Source organism: Larus michahellis, chromosome 5, assembly GCF_964199755.1.
Source record: "Larus michahellis chromosome 5, bLarMic1.1, whole genome shotgun sequence".
Lineage (NCBI taxonomy): Eukaryota > Metazoa > Chordata > Aves > Charadriiformes > Laridae > Larus > Larus michahellis.
In genome coordinates this window covers 48,666,104-48,685,667 of record NC_133900.1, presented here as the reverse complement: position 1 = coordinate 48,685,667, position 19,564 = coordinate 48,666,104, and the positions used below count along the sequence as shown (strand labels likewise).

The 19,564-nt window shown below is 50.8% G+C and overlaps 1 protein-coding gene across 4 annotated transcripts in view; it reads right to left on the bottom strand.

Moving 5' to 3' along the window:
- Positions 1-19,564, bottom strand: part of LZTS3 (leucine zipper tumor suppressor family member 3) — a 55,783-nt gene that overhangs the window by 21,541 nt on the left and 14,678 nt on the right. The window contains exon 1 of one of the 4 annotated variants that reach the window (XM_074587210.1): positions 5,559-11,248. The exons of 2 other annotated variants lie outside the window; for them this stretch is intronic. The gene's annotated coding sequence lies outside the window, so the exon portion shown is untranslated. Of the gene's footprint in view, positions 1-5,558; positions 11,249-19,564 lie in introns of those variants that run through there. One more of the 4 variants, XM_074587209.1, reaches the window with a different exon arrangement.

Below are 19,564 nucleotides of genomic sequence, written 5' to 3'. Positions count from 1 at the left end.
AACAGGGGAACAGAATGAGCTTTTCCCATCTCTCACAGGCATTTTTTCCAGCCCTCAAGTAATTCTTGTGGCTCTTTTCTGCACCTCCTCCAACTCTTTTCCCCGCCACCCCCAACATCCTGGCTTGGTGGCTGCCAGGTTTTCCTCCACCGCTGAAATACGGCACGAAGGCACTTGAACCTGTCTGCAAAAACATTCAAATGTCAGGCTTTTCAGCCACAAGCTTTTTCCACAACCAAAATCCAGACGATGTCAGACGAACAACTCCCACTGCTTCCCTAGGACACAGACCTCCCTTTTCCCATTTACCCCTACTGAAGGAAATAGGAGCTTTGCGATGGGGAGCTCTTCCTCCAATTCAGGGCCAAAAAGCAAACTTGGGAAGGTAGGTTGGAGGGTCAAGGAGTGCCAAATTCTTGTAGCCACCTTCAGGCACCTCTTTGGCCATGGGGTTGCTGTGTGTTTGCACATCTTGCATCCATCTGTGCAAAGGCTTTACAATTACTGCTGGGCTACAAAGAGAGGGACAAGCTCTCCAACAACACCTGATCCCTCAGTGCAAGGGCAGGCTCCAGACTCCAGCAGGACATTGCCCAGCATCTCCTAGGGCACAGCTGAGCTGCGCTTTGAGCCTCAGCCCCTTTGGCACCATGAGGGGTGTAGGGCTTTTGGACCAAGTCACTGCAAACCTGTGCCATAAAACCCACCCAGGCCGGAGAATTCCCATCGTTACGTTTTAAGGAGGTTTTGAAAGAAGCTCCCGGCTGCGATGAGCAGGGCAATGGTGTGTAGTGAATGCAGCAGTCCTGCTCGGAATATCCCAATATTTGCTTTTGTTAATGCAAATGTTAATGTCGAGAAGGGCTGATTTGCTAGGGCCATTCTCCGTCGGGATACATCGATGCTGCTCGGCTGCCCTGCATCTCCGCTCAGGGCTTTTAGGACGGTGTTGATTAGGAGCTACATGATACTTCAGCTCTGGCGCTGGTTTTGCACGCAAAAATGAGTGGAAAGTTGTTTTCTCTCCCCAAGACCCTGTGGTTTGAGAAAGCGCTGCAGTTTTTCCCTTGGAGCCAGGCAAATCCCCTGGGAAACAGCAGGAATTGTGGCCCATAACCAGGTTTCCATCAAGTCCCTCCTGTAGGAGGGATCCCATCCGGATCTGCTGCTTGTCAGTTCTCTCCATGGCCTGATCCAGCTCACAAGTCTGTCAGAAAGTCAATCCAAACCAGCAAGCAGTTTGCTGCTGCGTTGGCAGCTTCCAGCCAGTTCACTGAGGACTTAGGCCAGGACCAAAGAGCCTGTAGGGGAATAGAGTGTGGGCAGGAGCAAAACCCAGCAGAAGGGTGTTTTGGAGACCTCAGCAAGGACCAGCTCCTGACTGCAGCCCAGGGTGTTTTGCAGGGACCTTTGTGGCTTTGCGCCCCGAGGATTGGGTGTTTAGCTAGAAGCAAGGAAGGCATGAATTCAGAAAGCAAAGCAACACCAAAGCCATCCTAGATGCCTTCTCCTGGGAGCAACCTCCATGTGTCCTAAGGCTATTTCCTATCACATTATGTCGCAGGCATGCAACTGCAGAAATCCATCCTGAAGCTCTGTGCTACAAGTCCAGCTTGTGAGTCCTGCCGAGGAACATCCAGTTTGGGAAGATAGGGACCATCCTGTCCCTCTGTGTCCCCCCGCTTTCCAACGACACCTCCTGTCCCAGCATCCGAGAGCACTGGGAGTCCGCACAGGCACCCGCAGCATCCTCAGGATAACTGGGCCCAGTTAAAAGCCATCAGCCCCCCCAGTACATGGCTCTGTCTGAGATGTGAGGACCATGCTTTGCTTTTTTCTCCTGCAAATGGAGCACCATTGGGGTGGGGGTGACAGGATTCGGGGCAGGGAGGTCCCCTTTTCAGGGGCTGCACTTTCTTGGGCTGCTGTGGGAAATAAAAGCAAGCGGCTTAGAAACATTTCCTTTTCCTTTCCGCCTGCTAATGAGATAATTACAGCCTTTTGTATTCTGGGAAACTACTTTCTCATTACCGGCCTCATCAGCTATTTACATAATAAGCCTGAAACAAAAGAGACGAGATGAAAAGACCCAGGCGGCTCTTCGGGGAGAGCCTTGTTGTGCTGCCGAGGGAGGGCCCGTGGGATGATAGTTTTCTCTGTCCCTGAGGTCCTTATGCCAAGGTCTGGACTGGGTGGAAGCATTTGGTCAGGGATGTCCCCAGCATGGGATGCTCCTCGCTCTCAGCTGCAAGGGCCCCTGAGTCCCCAGGACAAGTGCAATGTGGTCTCATGAACCACCCACCATGATTCCCATTGCTGAAGGATTTGGGAAGGGTGGCCGTAGACCCCATATGTGGGCAGTGGGAGGAGCCGCGTCAGCTCTGCCTTGATGTGGTCAGCATATGTGGGGCTTGCAGTGACATCCTGGGACAAGTCCCACCACCTGAGGATATGTTAGGTACCAAACTGGGTACCCATCCCATGATCCATCTCCCATGTCCCAGTTTTCCCATGCCCCCAGGTGTGGCTAAGGGACATGCTGTGCCATCCTATGTCCTATGTCCCATATCCCCCCAGTTGTCCAGGGGACACTTTTAGTACCAGACTGTCCCACCCCGTGTCCCACAACCCAATTCCCTTTTCCCTGAGCTGCCCAAGGGGTGCACTGGGTACCAACCTGTCCCCTCCCACATCTCGGTTCCCTGACCCATCCCACGTCCTGATTCCCTGCCCCCACAGCTGGCTAGGGAACACTGGGTACCAAACTGTCCCATTCCACATCCCAATGCCCTCTCCCCTCAGCTGACCAAAGGACACTCTGTGTACCAAATTGTCCCGGCCAGCTTGCCAACCCGCCACCTCCCTTCCTTAATAAAGGCCCCATTGTTCTCCCCCGACAAAGCCTGAATAGTGCAGCCTGCTCCACCTTCCCTCATCTAATCCTCCCGGTTTGCTATCAGTTTTCCTCCTTGGTTAGTCGCTGTGTTTAAGGGACACGCTCCACCGCCACCCCTCCCTGTCCCTGTCCCCCAGGAAGCGGCAGGAGGGGGAATCATGGCAAAGCACAGCTGAAATCTCCGCCACGGAGCGCGTGGCCTTGGCTCCATGCCCTCCAGCCTTTCCTTCTTCCCTCTCTGCTCCCCGGGGGTGCTCCCGGGATGGACACCCCACCATGTATATGCTACGCCTGGGCTGTGCCTCTGTCGCATGCAGTGACACGAGTCCCTGTCTGCACACACTGTGCTTTGCTGCAGCAGCTGCGCTCCTCCCCAGGAGTGATGAAGGTGAGGATGATGAAGAGCACCAGAGGCTTGTGCTGGGTCCACGCTTGTGGACCATGCCGCTGCCCCAGAGCATCCCTCTGCAAGCACAAGGCCCAGAGAGACCTGCAGCTACTTGGAAACCCTTTATCAACAGCAAAAAACATCAGTAAATCTGGGCATTCCTATTGCTCCTCTGGAAGAGCTGCTCCGCTTGTCCCAAACCCAATCTCACCACAGCTCCTCATCTCAGGGCTTTCCCAGTTTTAATCCACAGTATTTCTGGGTGCAAAAGAGCAGACAAAAGTTTGAAATAAAAGGTCAAGCACCGGGCAGGCTGCACCAGTCTTGAGCTACTCCAATAAGGAAAGAAATAAAAATTGCTTTGGAGGTGGCAGCAAGGTTAGCAAAGCCCCAGAGAAACTTCAGCAAGTGACGTGGAGATGTAATGTGGTGCTCTGTGATTTGTACAGGGTCCCAGGGGAGGTTTGCCATCTCCATCCTTGGAGATTTTCAGACCCTGAATGGGCCAGGCGGGGTCTGGCCTTGTAACTGAGCCTGCCTTGAGTGGCAAGGTGGCCTGCTGACGCCCAGGGTCCCTTCCACTGTGAATTATCCTGCCATGGAGGATGGAAGTTTTGGCAAGCTGCCTGAGGGCTGTCTGTCAGCATTGCCCTGGCCGGAGCAATGGGGCTGCGTTGCTGGCACAGTCCTCATCCTCAGGGGCATTTCCCCCCCTTTCCCAGGCTGCTATCAGAGCCCTGGGTTTGGATCCAGGCTGGCATCCTCCAGGATGGACCCAAGGGCAGATGGGAGGCGTTTTCCATTACATGGCACGTCTGTCCCCATCACCCCAAGGAGCAGAGTGCCAGTGGGACAGGATGGTTTCAAGCTCAGCCCAAACTGCCAACCCAAATCTTATGTGTCCATCAGGAAGGGTTTGGACATGTTCTCATCCATGCCCACCTACTCTTGTGGCTGCCCCCAGAAGATGCTCAGTATTGGCTGTGGGCTGGTCATCGTCCCCGGTGAAGTCCTGATGACAACCACTGCCCAGAAAACACCAGCTTTGGTGGCACAAGGAAAATTCCTTGAATTCACTCAGTACAGGGAAAGGATGGTTTGATGGAGCAGTCTTGGCGCTGGCTGCAAGGCTGAGGGTCTGGGGTGCTCCATGCTGCAGGCTGGACCACTTGAAGTCATCCCAGCCCTGCGTGCCTCAGTTTCCCCTTATTAAGGCACTGCCTCCTCGGCAAGGTGGCTGGAGGTGAGCTGCTGCCGGTTAAGCCCATGGTGCTCCCTGATGCAGATTATTGCAGTGGGGGGTATGGGGGAGCTCCTGGCACATTACAGCGTGTGCTGCTGTCCCCTGAAAGTCCCCCACCAGGGGGCTGGGGGAGGCGGGGCAGATGCCACTTGCCTGGCATCCCAGCTGTCTGTCTGAGCATCCTGACCCCAATGTGAGCCTCTGCTACAGACCTGCTCCTGGCCCCGAGTGCCTCATGGTGGGAGCAGGGGGAACCCCCTTGTCACCAGATCTACCCCCTGCACAATTTAGACCCCTGGCCTGTGTGTTGCTGGGGGGGGCCCTGATCCTGCCCTTTGGGGTGAGCCATCATTGCTGGAGAAGTGACAAGCAGCCAGCCTGATGGCCCCTGCCTGGCTCTGCTGTCCCCAGACATTGCCCAAACCTCTGTCCCAGCAGGAAGGACAACAAGGGGACCCACCAACGGCTCCCACGCCACCGACCCAGCCATGATTTATCATTAACTCACCCTGAGGAATTTCAAGGGCATGGAGCCAGCTTGGGAAGTGCTTGCTCCTCCCCAGACACTGTGCTTGGAGCAAGCCCCCATGGTGGCTTTTCCTCATCGTGTCTTGTCCCCACTGCCGGGGTTAGAGCCACTAACCAGAGTGGCGCCCCAAAACCCATTGGGGTGCAAGATCCCAGTGCTGGTGGATGCCAGCTGGATCCAGGGTGAGTTTAAAGGCTCGGGGCGGGGGGGGGGAGGGCAGGGAGAGCGACATAGCAGCTCCCCCCACCCTGAGGAACCCACCTCCGTGCACCCCACCTCTGCTCTGACCCCACTGTGCAAACGCAGCCCAGTGGGTACATCCCACCCCAAAAAAGCACCTGCAGTGGGTCCCACTGTGGTGGGCTCAGCCCCACGCTAATCCACTGAAAACCCTTCGTTCCCCTGTCTGGCCCCTTTCTGGTTTCAAACAAAGACACCCAGCGAGACGGGGAAGGAGAGGAAAGGGAAAAAAAAAACTCCCCCCCCAAAAGCCGGCACCCACCGGGATTTACCTGGGCAGCCCAGGGGTGCATCCTCCGTCCTCCGCAGGTCTCGACGTTCATCGTCTCCCTGCTTGATACCTCAGGAAAACCCCTAAAATAATACCTGCGGGGAGCAACCTGCTGCTGGTCTGGGGCCAAGGGCCGCACTTTGCTCGGTGTGATTGGCCACCGCCGGCCCGCGCCTGCGGGATCTTAACTCTTTCTTCCCATCGGGACGGCGATGAGCCCAGCGTCCTCAAACGGGGACTTTGGGGTCCGATGGCTGGGTTTTGCTTAAATAAGGGGCTTTGGAGTCTGATGACTTCTTTTTGCTGAGATAGGGATTTTGGAGTCTGATCACTTGGGGTTTTTTTTCAAATGGGAATTTTGGGGTCCAACAGCTTTGTTCTGCTCAAATAGGGATTTGGGGTCCCATAGCTGGGTTTTTATTTTGTTTTTCCAAATAGTAAATTTGGGGTCCGACTGCTTGTTTTTACCCAAATGGGGATTTGGGGATCTGATGGCTTGGTTTTGCCTAAATAGGGGTTTTGAGGTCTGATAGCTTTGTGGTTTTTTCCCATGTGGATTTTTGTATTTGACTACTTGATTTTTGTTTTAAAAGGGAATTTTGAGGTCTGACAGGTTGTTTTTGCTCAAATGGGGATTTTGGAATCTGATGGCTTGTTTTTGCTCAAATGGGGGGTTTTGAGGTCTGACGGCTTGGTTTGTTTTGTTTTGTTTTTTTTCAAATGGGGATTTGTGAGTCTGATGGCTTGGTTTTGCTCAAATAGGGATTTTGGGTCACAAAGGGTTGATTTTGCTCAAATAGGAATTTTGGGGTCTGTTGACTTGTTTTTTTCAAATGGTTATTTTGGGGCCTGATGCCTTGGGTTTTCCCCAATGGGGATTTTGGGGTCTGATGGCTTGTTTTTGCTCAAGTGGTGATTTGGAGGGTCTGACTGCTTGTTTTTTTCAAATGGGGATTTTGGGGTCTAATGGCTTGGTTTAGCTCAAATGGTTATTTTGGGTTCTTCCGAGCACAGGACCCCGCTCCTCAACTTTCCCATCCCAATCGGGATTGGGATGCTTCCCAGCTGCATGGCTGAACCGAGAGCCCATTCACTGCAGAGAGAGGGGCAGACAGTACAAGTCCAGCCTGGTATCTTTGAAAGAGCCTCAGCTTTTCTTTTTGAGGTGATTTGGGTTAATTGATTTCCTAAATCTCACAAACCACACAAGACTCTGACACCCAGAAAGATCACATTTTCTTTATATGCCAATGCTGACCCATCTCAACCCCAAACTCCCTGATAAAGCTGTGCACACATTGAACGACAACAAAAAACCAAAGTTATGGAGAGATTCGATCCTTCTGTAACCAATTGGCACATTTAAGCACAGAGGAAATGGAAAGGGGCAGTGATTTTCTTCCCTGGTTAGTGCAGATGAGGAAGCAAGCATCAAATGGTCCATCTGTCACGGAATTATATAATTGTTTAGGTTAGAAAAGACCTTTAAGATCATCAGGTCCAACCGCCCATCTCTCCTTTCCTAACTCTGGCATTTTATGGCTGTTTTCAGCCTGTTTGGACAAATGGGATGATGCCCATCACCCCACGGAAGCCGGACCGGGGATCCTGCCCTCCCTTCTTTGCCATCATTATGTGCCATCTGCCTGCCCCCCCCACCCCAGTCTTTCAGAGCAGGGCCCTGGTGACACAGAATGGTCCAGAGGTTCTTCTCCCTCCTCCCTGGCTGCCAGTGCTGCAGCGGGAGAGCAATCAGACTTCCCATCGCGGGCCGGCTGGCCTCAGCACTTATATTGGGTTATTTGCAGTCGTGAAGGGAGTGCAACGAGTGAAATAAAGCTACACAAAGCTGCCACTAATTTAGACTTATTTGCTCAAGTGAATTTTCTATTGGCAGGATGTCTGCGTATCAAAGGAGTCGTTGGTCGCAGCCTCGCAAACATAGCATCGTCATCGGTGGGCTAATAGCAGCAAGAACAGTAAAATAGCAATAATGCTAACAATAATCAAATATGGGTTACGCATGCATTTAAACTACAGCAAAATGCACTGCTGGGGTGCATGGGGAAGGTGTAAATTATACCAAAATGGATTCCTGCAGAGACTCAAGCTCTTAATTTTGCCCTTTGACTTCAGAAGCAAAGAATTCCAAGAAACAGGCTGGTTTATACATTGCTAGAAGAGATTCCCAGCAGCAGGGTGCTGGGCACACACCTTGGAAATAGCCACATATCTAGAAAGCCCTTTCCGCCCCAGGGATGGCTCTTGCAGTAACCAGAGATGATCCAGGAGCTTTGTGAGGGCATGGACCTTCACCCTTGGTGAAGCTGCCCAAGCAAAGCAGCCCTCGGTCGCAGGACGTGGAGGTGCAGCATCCCTCAGGCTCAGCAGATCTTGCAGGAGGCAGGCGGTTTCCTGACATTACAGTTGATTAAGGCTGTTCTCAGTCTCTCTTTGGGAGTTGTGTTATGTCTTAGCGCTTCCCACAAATGAATAAATCATGATGGAAGAGGCTTTGGAGAATGCTGGAAACTCAGGGATAACCCACGCTCCTGGTGCTCTCAGGCAAGTCATAAACTTTTGAACCCTGAACTCCCATTTCTAACCCAGGTCTCCAGTCACTGAGGCATAAACCTCTCTACCCATCAAGCTCTACTTTCACCAAAGCCCTTCCACCACCTCTGAGAGCCAGCAGAGACCCCTGGGTTTGCAGCCAGCATCCCGTCGTGCAGGGGCTCCTGTGCAGCCAGCTGCATCCAGGCCATCGTTGTTTCCCTGTCCCCATAGGACAGAACCACCGAACTAAAAAGCCATCCCTGCCCATCCACAACAGACTGGTCTCCTTCTGCCTGGGAAAAGAGGCTTTGAACATCCACCTGGACACAAAACTACATCCCTCAAAGGACCCTCAAAGCTGGTTACACCCTTACCCCTTTCTGCCTCAGTTCAACAGTGGGCAAGGCTGTCGTTGCACATGGTTCATGTTGAGAGCAGGCACAGCATCCATCACTCCCTACTCCCGGTTTGATCCTTTCAGATGAGAAATTACAGCTGTGGTTTTCCCCGTTCAGTCCTGGTAGAGGGCTTGGGGTCAGCCCTGTATCCAGCAAAACGCAATGCATCCCACTCTGGTTTCACACACAGGGCCAGGGCAGCAACGCCAGTCTTTGCCCCAAAACAGCCAAGAGAAACACAGCAGCCCCCAGGCAGCACCCCCAGAGGCTCCTGCATCCCAAGGAGGGCACCACTGGCTCCCCCATTTTGTACACATCCCTTCCCTTGATGGGAGGAAGGTCTACCCTGGCTTTTCCAGCTCCAGCAGCTCACAGCAGGGCAGCAGCCCCTCTCCAAACCTCCCTTTCTGCCATGGCTGAAGCTGGCCATGGCCACCGTGTCTGTGCCAAGAAGGTGATGGATCTCCAGCACAAGTCTTGAGGCTGCAAAGCGTTTAGCAGCACAGAGCTGGTTAAAGTTATGGAGGTTTGCAGCTTTGGGTGGGAGCCACAACAAAATAAGCACCTGTAACTTCAAAAAAAAAAAAAAAAGAAAGAAAAAAGGAAAAAAGGAAAGAAGCAGATCCTCTTCTCTACTCAATGAATCCCTTGGACTGGCTGCTGTCAAATGGGGGGACTCCTGTTGAGTTTCTTTCTTCAGAGAAATTCTCCTGTTTGAGAATTATTTCTGTGGAAATATTCTGGGATTTTGGGGCTTTTTTTGGCGGTGAGTTTTTTTCAGTGAAATGCCCTCTCCTTCTCTTGAATAAAATAAAATTCAGTTTTCAGAAAGAAAAATACTGCTGTTTTCCCTGTTTTTTCCCCAGAGCCTTCTTCCTGTCGAGGAAAGGAAAAATTAACCCTACCAAAAAACCAGACTCTTTGTTCCCCAGATCCTTTGTTTTCTTTTTCCTTTTTCTCACAGAAGTGGTATCCTCTGAGCACCTCCCCGGACAGGGTGATTTCACTCCTGTTGGAGCTATTTCATTTCTAGATCTCAAAGCTCTTTTGAGGTCCCTGGACTGCAGCTGCAGAACTGGTTAAGAGTTTTCTGCACCTATCAGAGAAGGAGCAAAATGTCAGCTGTAGTGAAGGCTGAAGGAATGGGACTTTCCCCGGGGAACAGCAGCAGAAAACATCGAAGTGCTCAGGCATGCGGTGAGGAGGAGGTAGAGATGGAAATGGGTGCTCTGGGGAGCAAATGCTTAGTGCAAAACACCCTGATGTGAGCAAGAGCCTTCCTCCTCCCTTCACTCAGAGTCCTTTATTTACAGGGAAGATAATTTTCAAAGCCTTGAGGAGCAGAAAAACCTCCGAAAAGAGGGTCTCCCAGCTATTGCACATACTTTCAGGTCATGAGTGAGGTGGAGGTGTCTCCACCCTGGGATGTTTTCATGCCTTGGCTGAGCAATGTTGAGGCCAGCCTGGTTTAGTGATGATGGTAGTCTCACACAGACTGTGGAGTTGGGCTGTAGACTTCCAGAGCTTTCCAACCAGCATCACAACAACTTCAGACCTCAGCTGTGAACTGATTGCACTTGTAATAGGTGCTTGACATCCGTCAGATTGCATGCTGAAAGCAGATCTCATGTGGTACCTCCAAATCAGCCTTTGTTTGAAGCTCTTCTCCAGTATCTGTTATTAGAGCGGAGATTTCCAGCCTGGTCTTGGGAGGAAGGACCCGAGCCTGCTTTCTGTGCCAGTCAATGGGTGTCAAGCATCCAAGGGCTTCCCTGTGTTTCTGGAGCGATGCTGCTTCATCTGGTTGTTGTGGGTGTCTTGCAGGGATCGCAGAGACCATAGTGAAATGGGCTGTGTGGTAGGGGAGTATGACTATGCAATGACAGAAAATTCAGCCTTGCTGTTACAAAACCTGATAAAATCACCTCCAGTCTGCACAACCTGGGCAAGCTCTGTGGCTGAGCTCCTATAAAAAAAATGTCATGTGAACACCCACTATTTATTTACACTAGAACAAACTGTTGACTGCTTACGTGATGTAAAAGCTTTTCTGTACCTGGAAGTTCACCTGCACCAGTCCTTGCACAATGAGATCTCACCATTGCACTGGTCTGGAAGTTAAAATGCTGAGGCAGTTTGTTCCTGCTCGTTAGGTGAATAATTTGAGTCCGTGCGAGGCCCCTTCATACGCACGCAAAGCTGTGGATGGGAGAGGACCTTCTCCAAGCTGCCACAGGGGACTGGAAGGGGGTCCCGAGGCGGGGTTGGCACTGCAAAGCTGGGTTGATGCCATCTGCTGTGATCGAGGACACTTTCTATCTCCAATCCATGACAACATCTGCCTGCTCAGTTTGAGGCAATGCGAACAAGCCAAAAGACTCTGGTTTATGTCATCCGGAGAGATGGTTTCCTATTCTGGCAAAAACATCCCTGCTGGTATAAGCTGTCTCCTCTTGTATTGAGACAGGGCAGACAAAGCCTCTGCAGCGCTGGCAAGCCACAACCTGGTGCATTGCCCAGGTCTTCCCATAAGTTAGGGGAGGCTCCTGCATCTCCAGCTGCGGGTGCTGAAAGCCCGGCGTGTGTGCTGGGATGCTCCGGCACGGTGGCTTGGCCATGCTATGTAGGTCAGGTCTGAGCTGCATAGGGGGAACATGTGATGCTCTGTAAAGGCTACTCCTAACCATATGGCACTCCTGTCCTGTGCCTGCTTGTCGTAAGTGAAGAAATGCACGTTAAATGACCACCTTCCTTCCTGCAGCTAGTGAGAGGAATGAGTAGAGTCGGGTTTTGTTCATCAGTCCTTCAAACCACACAGCCTCTGCAGAGGAGGAGGGAGCCTGTTTCTCTCACAGGAGCTTGAACAACATTAATGCTGTCCAAGACCTTCATCTAAAACTTATGAGCTGAAAAGCGAGTGAGCAATGTTGTCCTTTTTCCCTGCTCTTCCTTCATGCATTGGCTGAACAACCCCAGGAGGGGCAGCGGTGGTGGCAATACTGATGAGGTCTCCGACAAGCAGCAGCCAATACTCTTTGAGAAAGCCAGGCATTACCAGGTTTCTCAACTAATTTCTAGACTGGAGAAGCTTGCTTAAACAACCTTGGGTGGTTATCCAGAATGAAGGAAGCAAATGTCCCAGTCACAGCAAGCCAGGTCTGGTAAAAATAAATTGTAGCATGATAAATTGCATCCAGGAGGTCTAAATTTCCACTGAAATCAGCAGGTCAGCACATATTCTGTATGAAAGTGACATTTCTGTCCACATCAGGATTCAAGGATTTGGCACAGCCCTCTTGGCTCAGGGTGGAAGGTTTTTTTCAACATTACAAGGGAGGAATTTGGGGCTAGATCCTCAGTTGTGTGTATGCATGAAGCCCCGTCCAGCTGCTCTGTCTCCATCCACCCACTCCATCTCCATCCTGGCCAACCTCTCTGGGCAAGACAAGGTGGATGAATGGCTTCAGCAAAAGCAGAAGCAAGAGGGTCCTCTAGCCCTGGGAAGAAGGAGCTTCTGAGGCGGTGGAGAACCAAGCGGGAAGCTTGGAACATCTCTGTGGTGTCTACCAAGCCTCTTTGTATAGGACCCAAGGTCTACAGTCCCTTTCCAGTCCATGGGGATCCAGCTGACACAGTCCATGGGCTACAGGGAGGGATTTGGCTGATCGAAGGTGAGCATGGGCTGAAATGCCATTTCAGTCCATGACCAGCTAATGGCCCTGGGCTCCGTTGGGAGCTTACAGTTTGTAGTTAATAAATGCCATGAGTACAACAAACACAACCCTGAGCTATTGCCTTCCCCATGGCTTCCTTGTCCTCAGAGAAACACAGGTATTCCCTGCCCTGAAGACAAATTCCTCTGCAATCACTGGCAGCGGACTATGTCTAGAAACAAGTTTCTCCGGTGGGTGAACCAGTGGTTTTGTCTCTGCTCCCAGCTCTCGCTTCCTTTTCTTTAGACCGTACATGGCCAGTTTCCCCTTTCTCAGCTCTCTAAACTCTGCCTGCGGTCTGCTTCCAAGCTATGGAAGGATTCAGGCTTGCTTCATCTCCAGGCTTGTCCTCAGATGATGTGCAGAGAAAATGAGGAGGAAGTGTCTTCATGACTCAGTTTTGCAACCTCAACTGGTGACAGGATGGCCCAGAGCTAGGAGTCGCCTCCCCCTACCATGTATTAGTCCTAGAACACAGCAAGAAAGGACGCAGGTTTGACCAGGCGAGCGGGATGGAAGAGGGTAGGAGCAGAAGGGTGTACAGCCATAATGCGTGCTGCAGGTATGGGGTGATGCCTTCAGGATGTTTATCGACCTTTTCTGCTGAATATTTGCAGTCAAGGTGGGGTTTACTGGTCAGGGGACTGTGTCCCTCCTGACCAGCACTGGTACCGCTGGTACTGACAAACCGGCTTTTTTTTATGGTTTGGTCACAGCGTCAGCATCCCCCAGCCTCTCCTTGGGGCCCTGGGGCCCAGTGCCGGCCCAGGGAGGGGGCAGCGAGCTCTCTGTGCAGGTGGTCCTCCATGGTATGCTGGAGAGAGCAGATGGCTGCCTGGCATCTGCTGATGTCCAAGCCACAGTAGATGCCAGGGCTGGGGGGAGACCTGGCTCTGACGTGACCGGCGTCAAGTCCATCAGGTGGAAAGGTGGATGGGGGCCTTTTACCAGCCCCACTGAAGCCAACGCAGCAGATGCAAAGCCATTAACTCCTTTTGCTCCTTCATTGACGAGGCAGACAGGGAAATCCATGAACGGGCTTTCTATGAAACTGCCCTTCTGCTTACTGTCCATTTGGCCTACTGACCTCACCCCATCACCTTTTGAATAAGCCATAGAGAGTTTAGGGCGAAAAATGAAAAGAAGGAGTTGAGGGGAAAGTAGGGGATGGGCCAGAGAGGGAAAATTTCCGTAACTACATAATAACAGCCAATTACATAAGGGCATCTTGCATCATCTGTGTCTGGCATCTCCAGAGAAGTAATTACATCTGTACCACACATCTAAAGAAAATATTATCACGTTAGCTTCCAAATCCTATAATTAGCTCTCGCAAGATATGTACCAGGGGCTTTATCATTTCATATACATTGGCTATAGAGCTAGACACAGATAGACAGATTTTTTTTATTATTTGCCAGCTAGGAAAATATTTGGAGTTTAGTGTGGCAGCTGACACAAGTCCCCGTGGCTCTGAGGTGGCTCTGAGGTTTTGAAGTGGTGTGTGAAGAGTGAAATATTTTCTTAGTCTCCCTCGGTGCCTGCTGTGCTGGCGGGTATCTGGTGGGAGGGCAGGAACGGCAAAGCCAGGGCTTGGCTTTCCCTTCTCCTTCAAATACTCTTTGATTTCTACCCTGGTGCTGCAAACCTTGGGAAGCCATTTTTCACTTGCTAAATAAATGACCTGATTTGCAGGGAAGTGTTGCTCTCACAGGTTTCTGGGCTCTCTGCTCTGTCCTATTAAACAAACCCTTTTCCCCTCCCAGCTTTGGATTTCAGAACCATCTTTCGACTTTGAACGCTTCTCCCCCCGCCCCAGATCCTCTGCAAAAGGAAAGTATTGCTTTGACATGGATGCAGAGTTTGCAAACAACTTGGTGTGATGGTGGCCTTTTCATGTGCTCTGTCTTGCTTGTGGAGCTAGAGATGGCCACGGGATAAGGCTCTGCTCTCCGAGGGCAGCTGCGCTTTCACAGTGCCTGGCAGCACAAAGGACATGGCAGCAAGCTTTGGGTCAGGGATGGAGGACGAATGAGGCACAGATTTGGTTTATTCTTCACTTTCCATTTGCTTGTAAATGGCCTAAGAGCACTGGAAAGTGCCAGAAGGTCTGCTGCAAATGCACCGGTAAGGAGATATATCCAGATCTCCCCTAAAGAAGCTCCTTCAGCAACCTGTTGTGTATCTCTAACCTGACATCGTTTTTCAGGGCACTGATGGACCAGCACCACTCAGCCGAGCATGGACACCATTTCATACCTCCCCTGCGCCCCATCCCGTGCACCCCTAACACCAAGTTTATCAGGTGTCTGTTTTGCCTGGGGTCATCTCACCTGGAAGGCCTCCTCACATCAGAAAAGCACCCCATTGGATCCCATCAAGCTGGTGCCTTGATGGATAGTGGGTCTGCGCACGGCCAGGAGCGTGTGAGGGGGCACCGACATCCCCAGGACTTGATGAGAAAAAGTTTCTGGTTGTGTTATGGGTGTGAGAGGGGGCGTGTGCAGCTTGGATTAACTGTCCTCAGATGGAAAAATGTCCTCAGTATCCTGGACTCGCAGAGAGGGGTGACAAATCCTCCCTGTTTCTCTGTTTTGCATTTTTTCGTAGATAGAGAGAGCTGGAGGATAGAGCAAGAGGGAGACTACAAAGCTCAACAGAGATATAATTAGGGCCAGATCTAATGAAACCCTGTGATATGCCCTGTGATGGCTAAATAAAAAACCCAGCAGATGCGGGGGGAGACTTGTCCAGAAGGAAGACAATTTTACTCCTGTTGACAGTCACTCTCAGGGGCTGCAGGACCTCTGCTGTCAGTGATCAGAAATAGTCATAGAATCATAGAATCATTTAGGTCGGAAAAGACCCTTGGGATCATCGAGTCCAACCATCAACTCCATTCTACAAAGTTCTCCCCTACACCATATCCCTTAACACCACATCTAAACGAGTCTTAAACACATCCAGGGATGGTGACTCCACCACCTCCCTGGGCAGCCTATTCCAGTGTCTGACCGCTCTTTCTGTGAAGAATTTTTTCCTAATGTCCAGCCTAAACCTACCCTGCTGCAGCTTGAACCCATTCCCTCTTATTCTATCACTAATTACCTGTGAGAAGAGACCAGCACCAACCTCTCTACAATGTCCTTTCAAGTAGTTGTAGAGAGCGATGAGGTCTCCCCTCAGCCTCCTCTTCCTCAAACTAAACAGTCCCAGCTCCTTCAAGGGAAGGCAAGGCAAGGCAAGGGAAGGGAAGGGAAGGGAAGGAAAACCCATAGTGACTCAAGTCAGACAGCACTGAAAAAATCCATGATGTCCCTATCTCTGCTGACCTGTCTCCAGCCCAAACCTTCTTACAGTGCTTTGGTGTCATCTCATGCTTTTTCTACAGCACCCCATGACTGATGCAAAACCTTTCTCCACTGCCCCTATCAGCCAGAAGATGACCATCACCTGCCAAAATCTGATGGGCAATGGCCCTGTCCTTACTGGAAACTTTTTGACCCTCCCATTACAAGCTTTCATGCCCTTTGTTGCTGTTGCATTCACCTGAGCTTTGCAAAGCAGCTTATGGACGGATGGTGTTTGGGGGACTCCATAACGTGGCATTGTATGGTGTTTTGTGCCTGCACCTCCAGGTAGAAAAATCTGCTTGTGTTGCCCTCCTGCCCTAACCTTGCTTACATCTGATTTTCATTTTGCTTGCTGACAAAACAGCCTTTGGTTACAACTGTGAGAAAAGGCTTCAAATGGTTTTACGAGGGCAGGGGTAAATTTAGCATGTAGATAACCTGCTATGCAAACAGTCCTTGAGACACTCCACATCGGGACTGCCAACATGGCTTCTGCTACCAAAAGGAAAGTGTCATTGGGCTTCCAGGGTACTGCTTCCACCCCAGCACTCCTGGGGGACCATTAAAACTCCTCTTCGTCAGAAATTGTTTTGCCCCCAGCATTGGTGTCACGGGGAGAAGGTGGGGAATGATACTGCAATCGCAAAGCAGCGGGCACGTCTTTCTGAGTGGAAAGGAGAGAAAGGTGGAGAAGGATGGCGTGGGAGTGAGGGGAAAAGGGAAAGCAATTTTGTAAATGATTTGCAGAGGAGAAAACAAGGTCCTGGATGTTTTCAAAGGGTCACAGCAATTCTCAGTTCAGCCTGTAGAGGGGACAAAGAGGTATGTCCAAGGACTTGGACACAGCTAATCTGGTCTAAAATGACCATATCCATTCAGTCCCTTGCTCACCATCAGTCAGGAGAGGAGAGCAGATCTATCGGGTCAGGTTGACATCTACCAAGTCCAGATCCTGTCTCCCAGTGGTGGCCAAAAGCCTAAGGCAAAGCAGAAAGACCAGGGCAAGCACATATAATATTTCTGCTCCAGCCTCCAGACTGTTTTCATATCTCCCATTAGCCACCATTTTTCTAGACTGAAGAGTCCCAGCCTGCTCCTCTTGCAGAAGCCGTGCCAGACCCTGCCACGTTCCTCCTAACCCACTCCCATCCCATTCCCATCACAGTTGACATCCTCCCCACCCTGTCCTCCCCTGTGCACGTTCCTGCACCTCTCCCAGTGAAGCAGTCTCCTGTACCCCCCACAAAGCTGATTTTCTTCCTTAACCACCTCTTGGACCTCAGGCTCCTTTTGGTTGCTGATAACCAATTAGTGCTGGATCCACAGGAACCAGCCATGAGGACCCAGGAGGAAATGGTCACCACATTAATTCTGGGCTTGTGCTGAAGTAGGAGGGTCTCAGCCAGGCACTGCAAAGCTCCTCATGGCCAGGATCAAGTCCCAAACACCTCTACTTCTGCTCCTGCCTCTACACCAGGCAGCAAGACACCTTCTCCAAACTCAGTGGTGCCCTTAACACCCATACGTGTCCTTTGGAAGAAGATTTAATACTGGATTTTCATTTACAGCATGGCTCCCCTCCCTCATCTCTAGCCCAAACCCAATGAACATCTCCTCCAGAGCTGCAAATCCACCAGAGGCAGATGCTCAGGTCAAGCTTATCTGCTCTCCCCATCCTATCCACATCTTTCAGTGAGGTGTGTAATTGTTCACATCCCGTACACAGTTTCCCCCTTCCCTTTTTCTCAAGCTTCAGACACAGTTTAGGAAAGACCTTTAACCTCTGTCTAGCTGGGGTTTCCACCATGTGTGAAGCCAAGCGTTCCCTGGGCACTGACACACTTCGGCAGCACGGGGAATGTGATTAAGGAGCCAGGCAGAGCTTTCAGGCAAGAGGAGCTTCAGCCTGTTTTGCACTGGGGCTGTTGGGGCAAGTGCATCCTAAAGCAGACCCCAGCCTCTCTCAAGGTCATGCCAATGACAAGGCTACCTGAAGGTGAAAGCAAAGAGCAAATGACCTCTAGATGATAATTTGAGACCCTTTATTCTTCCATTATGAGAATTATTGCCCCTGAAATTGATGATTTTATAGGCCCTTATATATAGAGCTCCTTCTCAGTCATTTCTTTCCCAGGCTGGAGATTTCTAGCCTAGATAGTTGTTCCCCATAAAACCCCACTCCCTACCCATTCCCTTTCCAATCCTATTATATCTTTTATGGGATGTTGTGGCCACAAGTCTTGAAAGAGTAAAGCAAGGCCAGGGAGAAGCTTCAAGGTCCTGGTTTTAAGCAGACTTGTACGTGTTAGGTGGGGATGAAAATCACTCTGTAGCAGTGCTGGCTCTGGAGCTGGCAAAGGTTGAGAGGTCAGACACTACACTCCTGGCTGCTGTCCACTCCATGAAGACACAGCAAGACACCTCTCCTGCCATATGCAGGGACATCCAGCTCTATGCACAAAAGCCATCCATCCCTCCGGCCTCTTCATCCTCACTTAGAGATATCCTGACCATAACCCTGTGTTGCATTTCTTCACGGGCTGTATTTGGTGCATTTAGCATTTTTTTCTGTCCTGGTCCAAGCCTTACAGATGACAAATGACTTGAGAAAGAGCTTGCTTGACTTGTGGTTGGCAGGGAGACATGGAGAACTGGATGAGGTGACCTTTGGTTCCTGGCCCATGTCCATGATGCTGAGAGCTCGTCCTCTCCTCATTGAGAATGGACCACATGCCAGCCCTCCAGAGCATCCCTTTTCCCTAGTTCCAGTAGGTTTGCATATGTTGCTCAGTTCAGCACAGCCACCTCGCACTGAGCAAATAGTCAATACACCCTCAATCAGGCCAAGGATCCATCCAGGATACGTCCAACCCCCATTGAAAGAGGAGAAGACCTTGGTGATCAAGCCTCACACCTTCAGTCCAGCTCCCACCACCATGCTTTGTGCTGTCCATCCAACCTGCATCAGCTCAGCATCTGTGGCCTAAAGCCAGGCAAAGGCTTCCGGTACTTTGTGCTGGTATGGGGCAAAGACATGCAAAGGGAGAAGGTTGAACCACCACCTGGTCTCACCACTGCTGTATTTTTTTCTCAGCCCTGCCTTGGGCTCAGGGCAGCAGGATGCCTCAGACGTGCATGTAAAACGGGAAGCACTTGTGAAACAAGCTCCAGAGGAGCTTGGCACATGTTACAAGCTTGCACTTCATATATTTAGGGCAGAATTCATCCCAGCACAGCATTCTTATTAATTTGTCTGGTCTGTGAGCAATCCCACGCCGTTTGTCTCACCTGTGCTGCTGACAGGGACTGCCGTGGGATCTGCCTGTACAAATACCAGAAGTATTTTCAGTGTTTTCCCTCTGTAGGTTTTTAAACGAATCCGTGCTGACAAATTGCTCAGACATCCCTGGGAGACTTTACAAGAGCGTCAGCAGCTTTGGGGCAGTGCTTCAGACAGCTTGCTGTTGGGAAGAGGACCACAGCCACAGCCAAATGACACACAGATGTCGATCTCTGTCTCCTTTTCAGAATGGAAAGGAGCAACATTTAGCCAAAGCGCATTGGGAGTCAGGTAAAGGAGGAAATCAGGAAGAAAAGGAAGAAGCCCCTTCCTCATGCAGCAGTAGCTGGCCTGGGATGCAGTTGATGCTCAGTGGGTACCTGGGTTCAAGGGGAAACTTGACAAGTTCATGGACCAGAAATCCATCACGAGTCAGTGCAAAATGCACATAAGTCACATTTGTGAGTCAATTGAGGAAATGTAAAGCAGTCTGTCTAACAGGTCCTTTTCTATCATCCTTCTCCGTTGTTTGTATTGATTTTCCCCGCTATTCTTCCCTGAAACACCAAGTGCCCCCACCACGTCCCAGGAAGGCAAAACATTGAAGAAAGATCAGGGAAAACCTATATGATCAAGATCCAGAGGGTCCCCTGTGCATGATACTAAAAAAAAATAAATACACAAACTCCCTTAATAT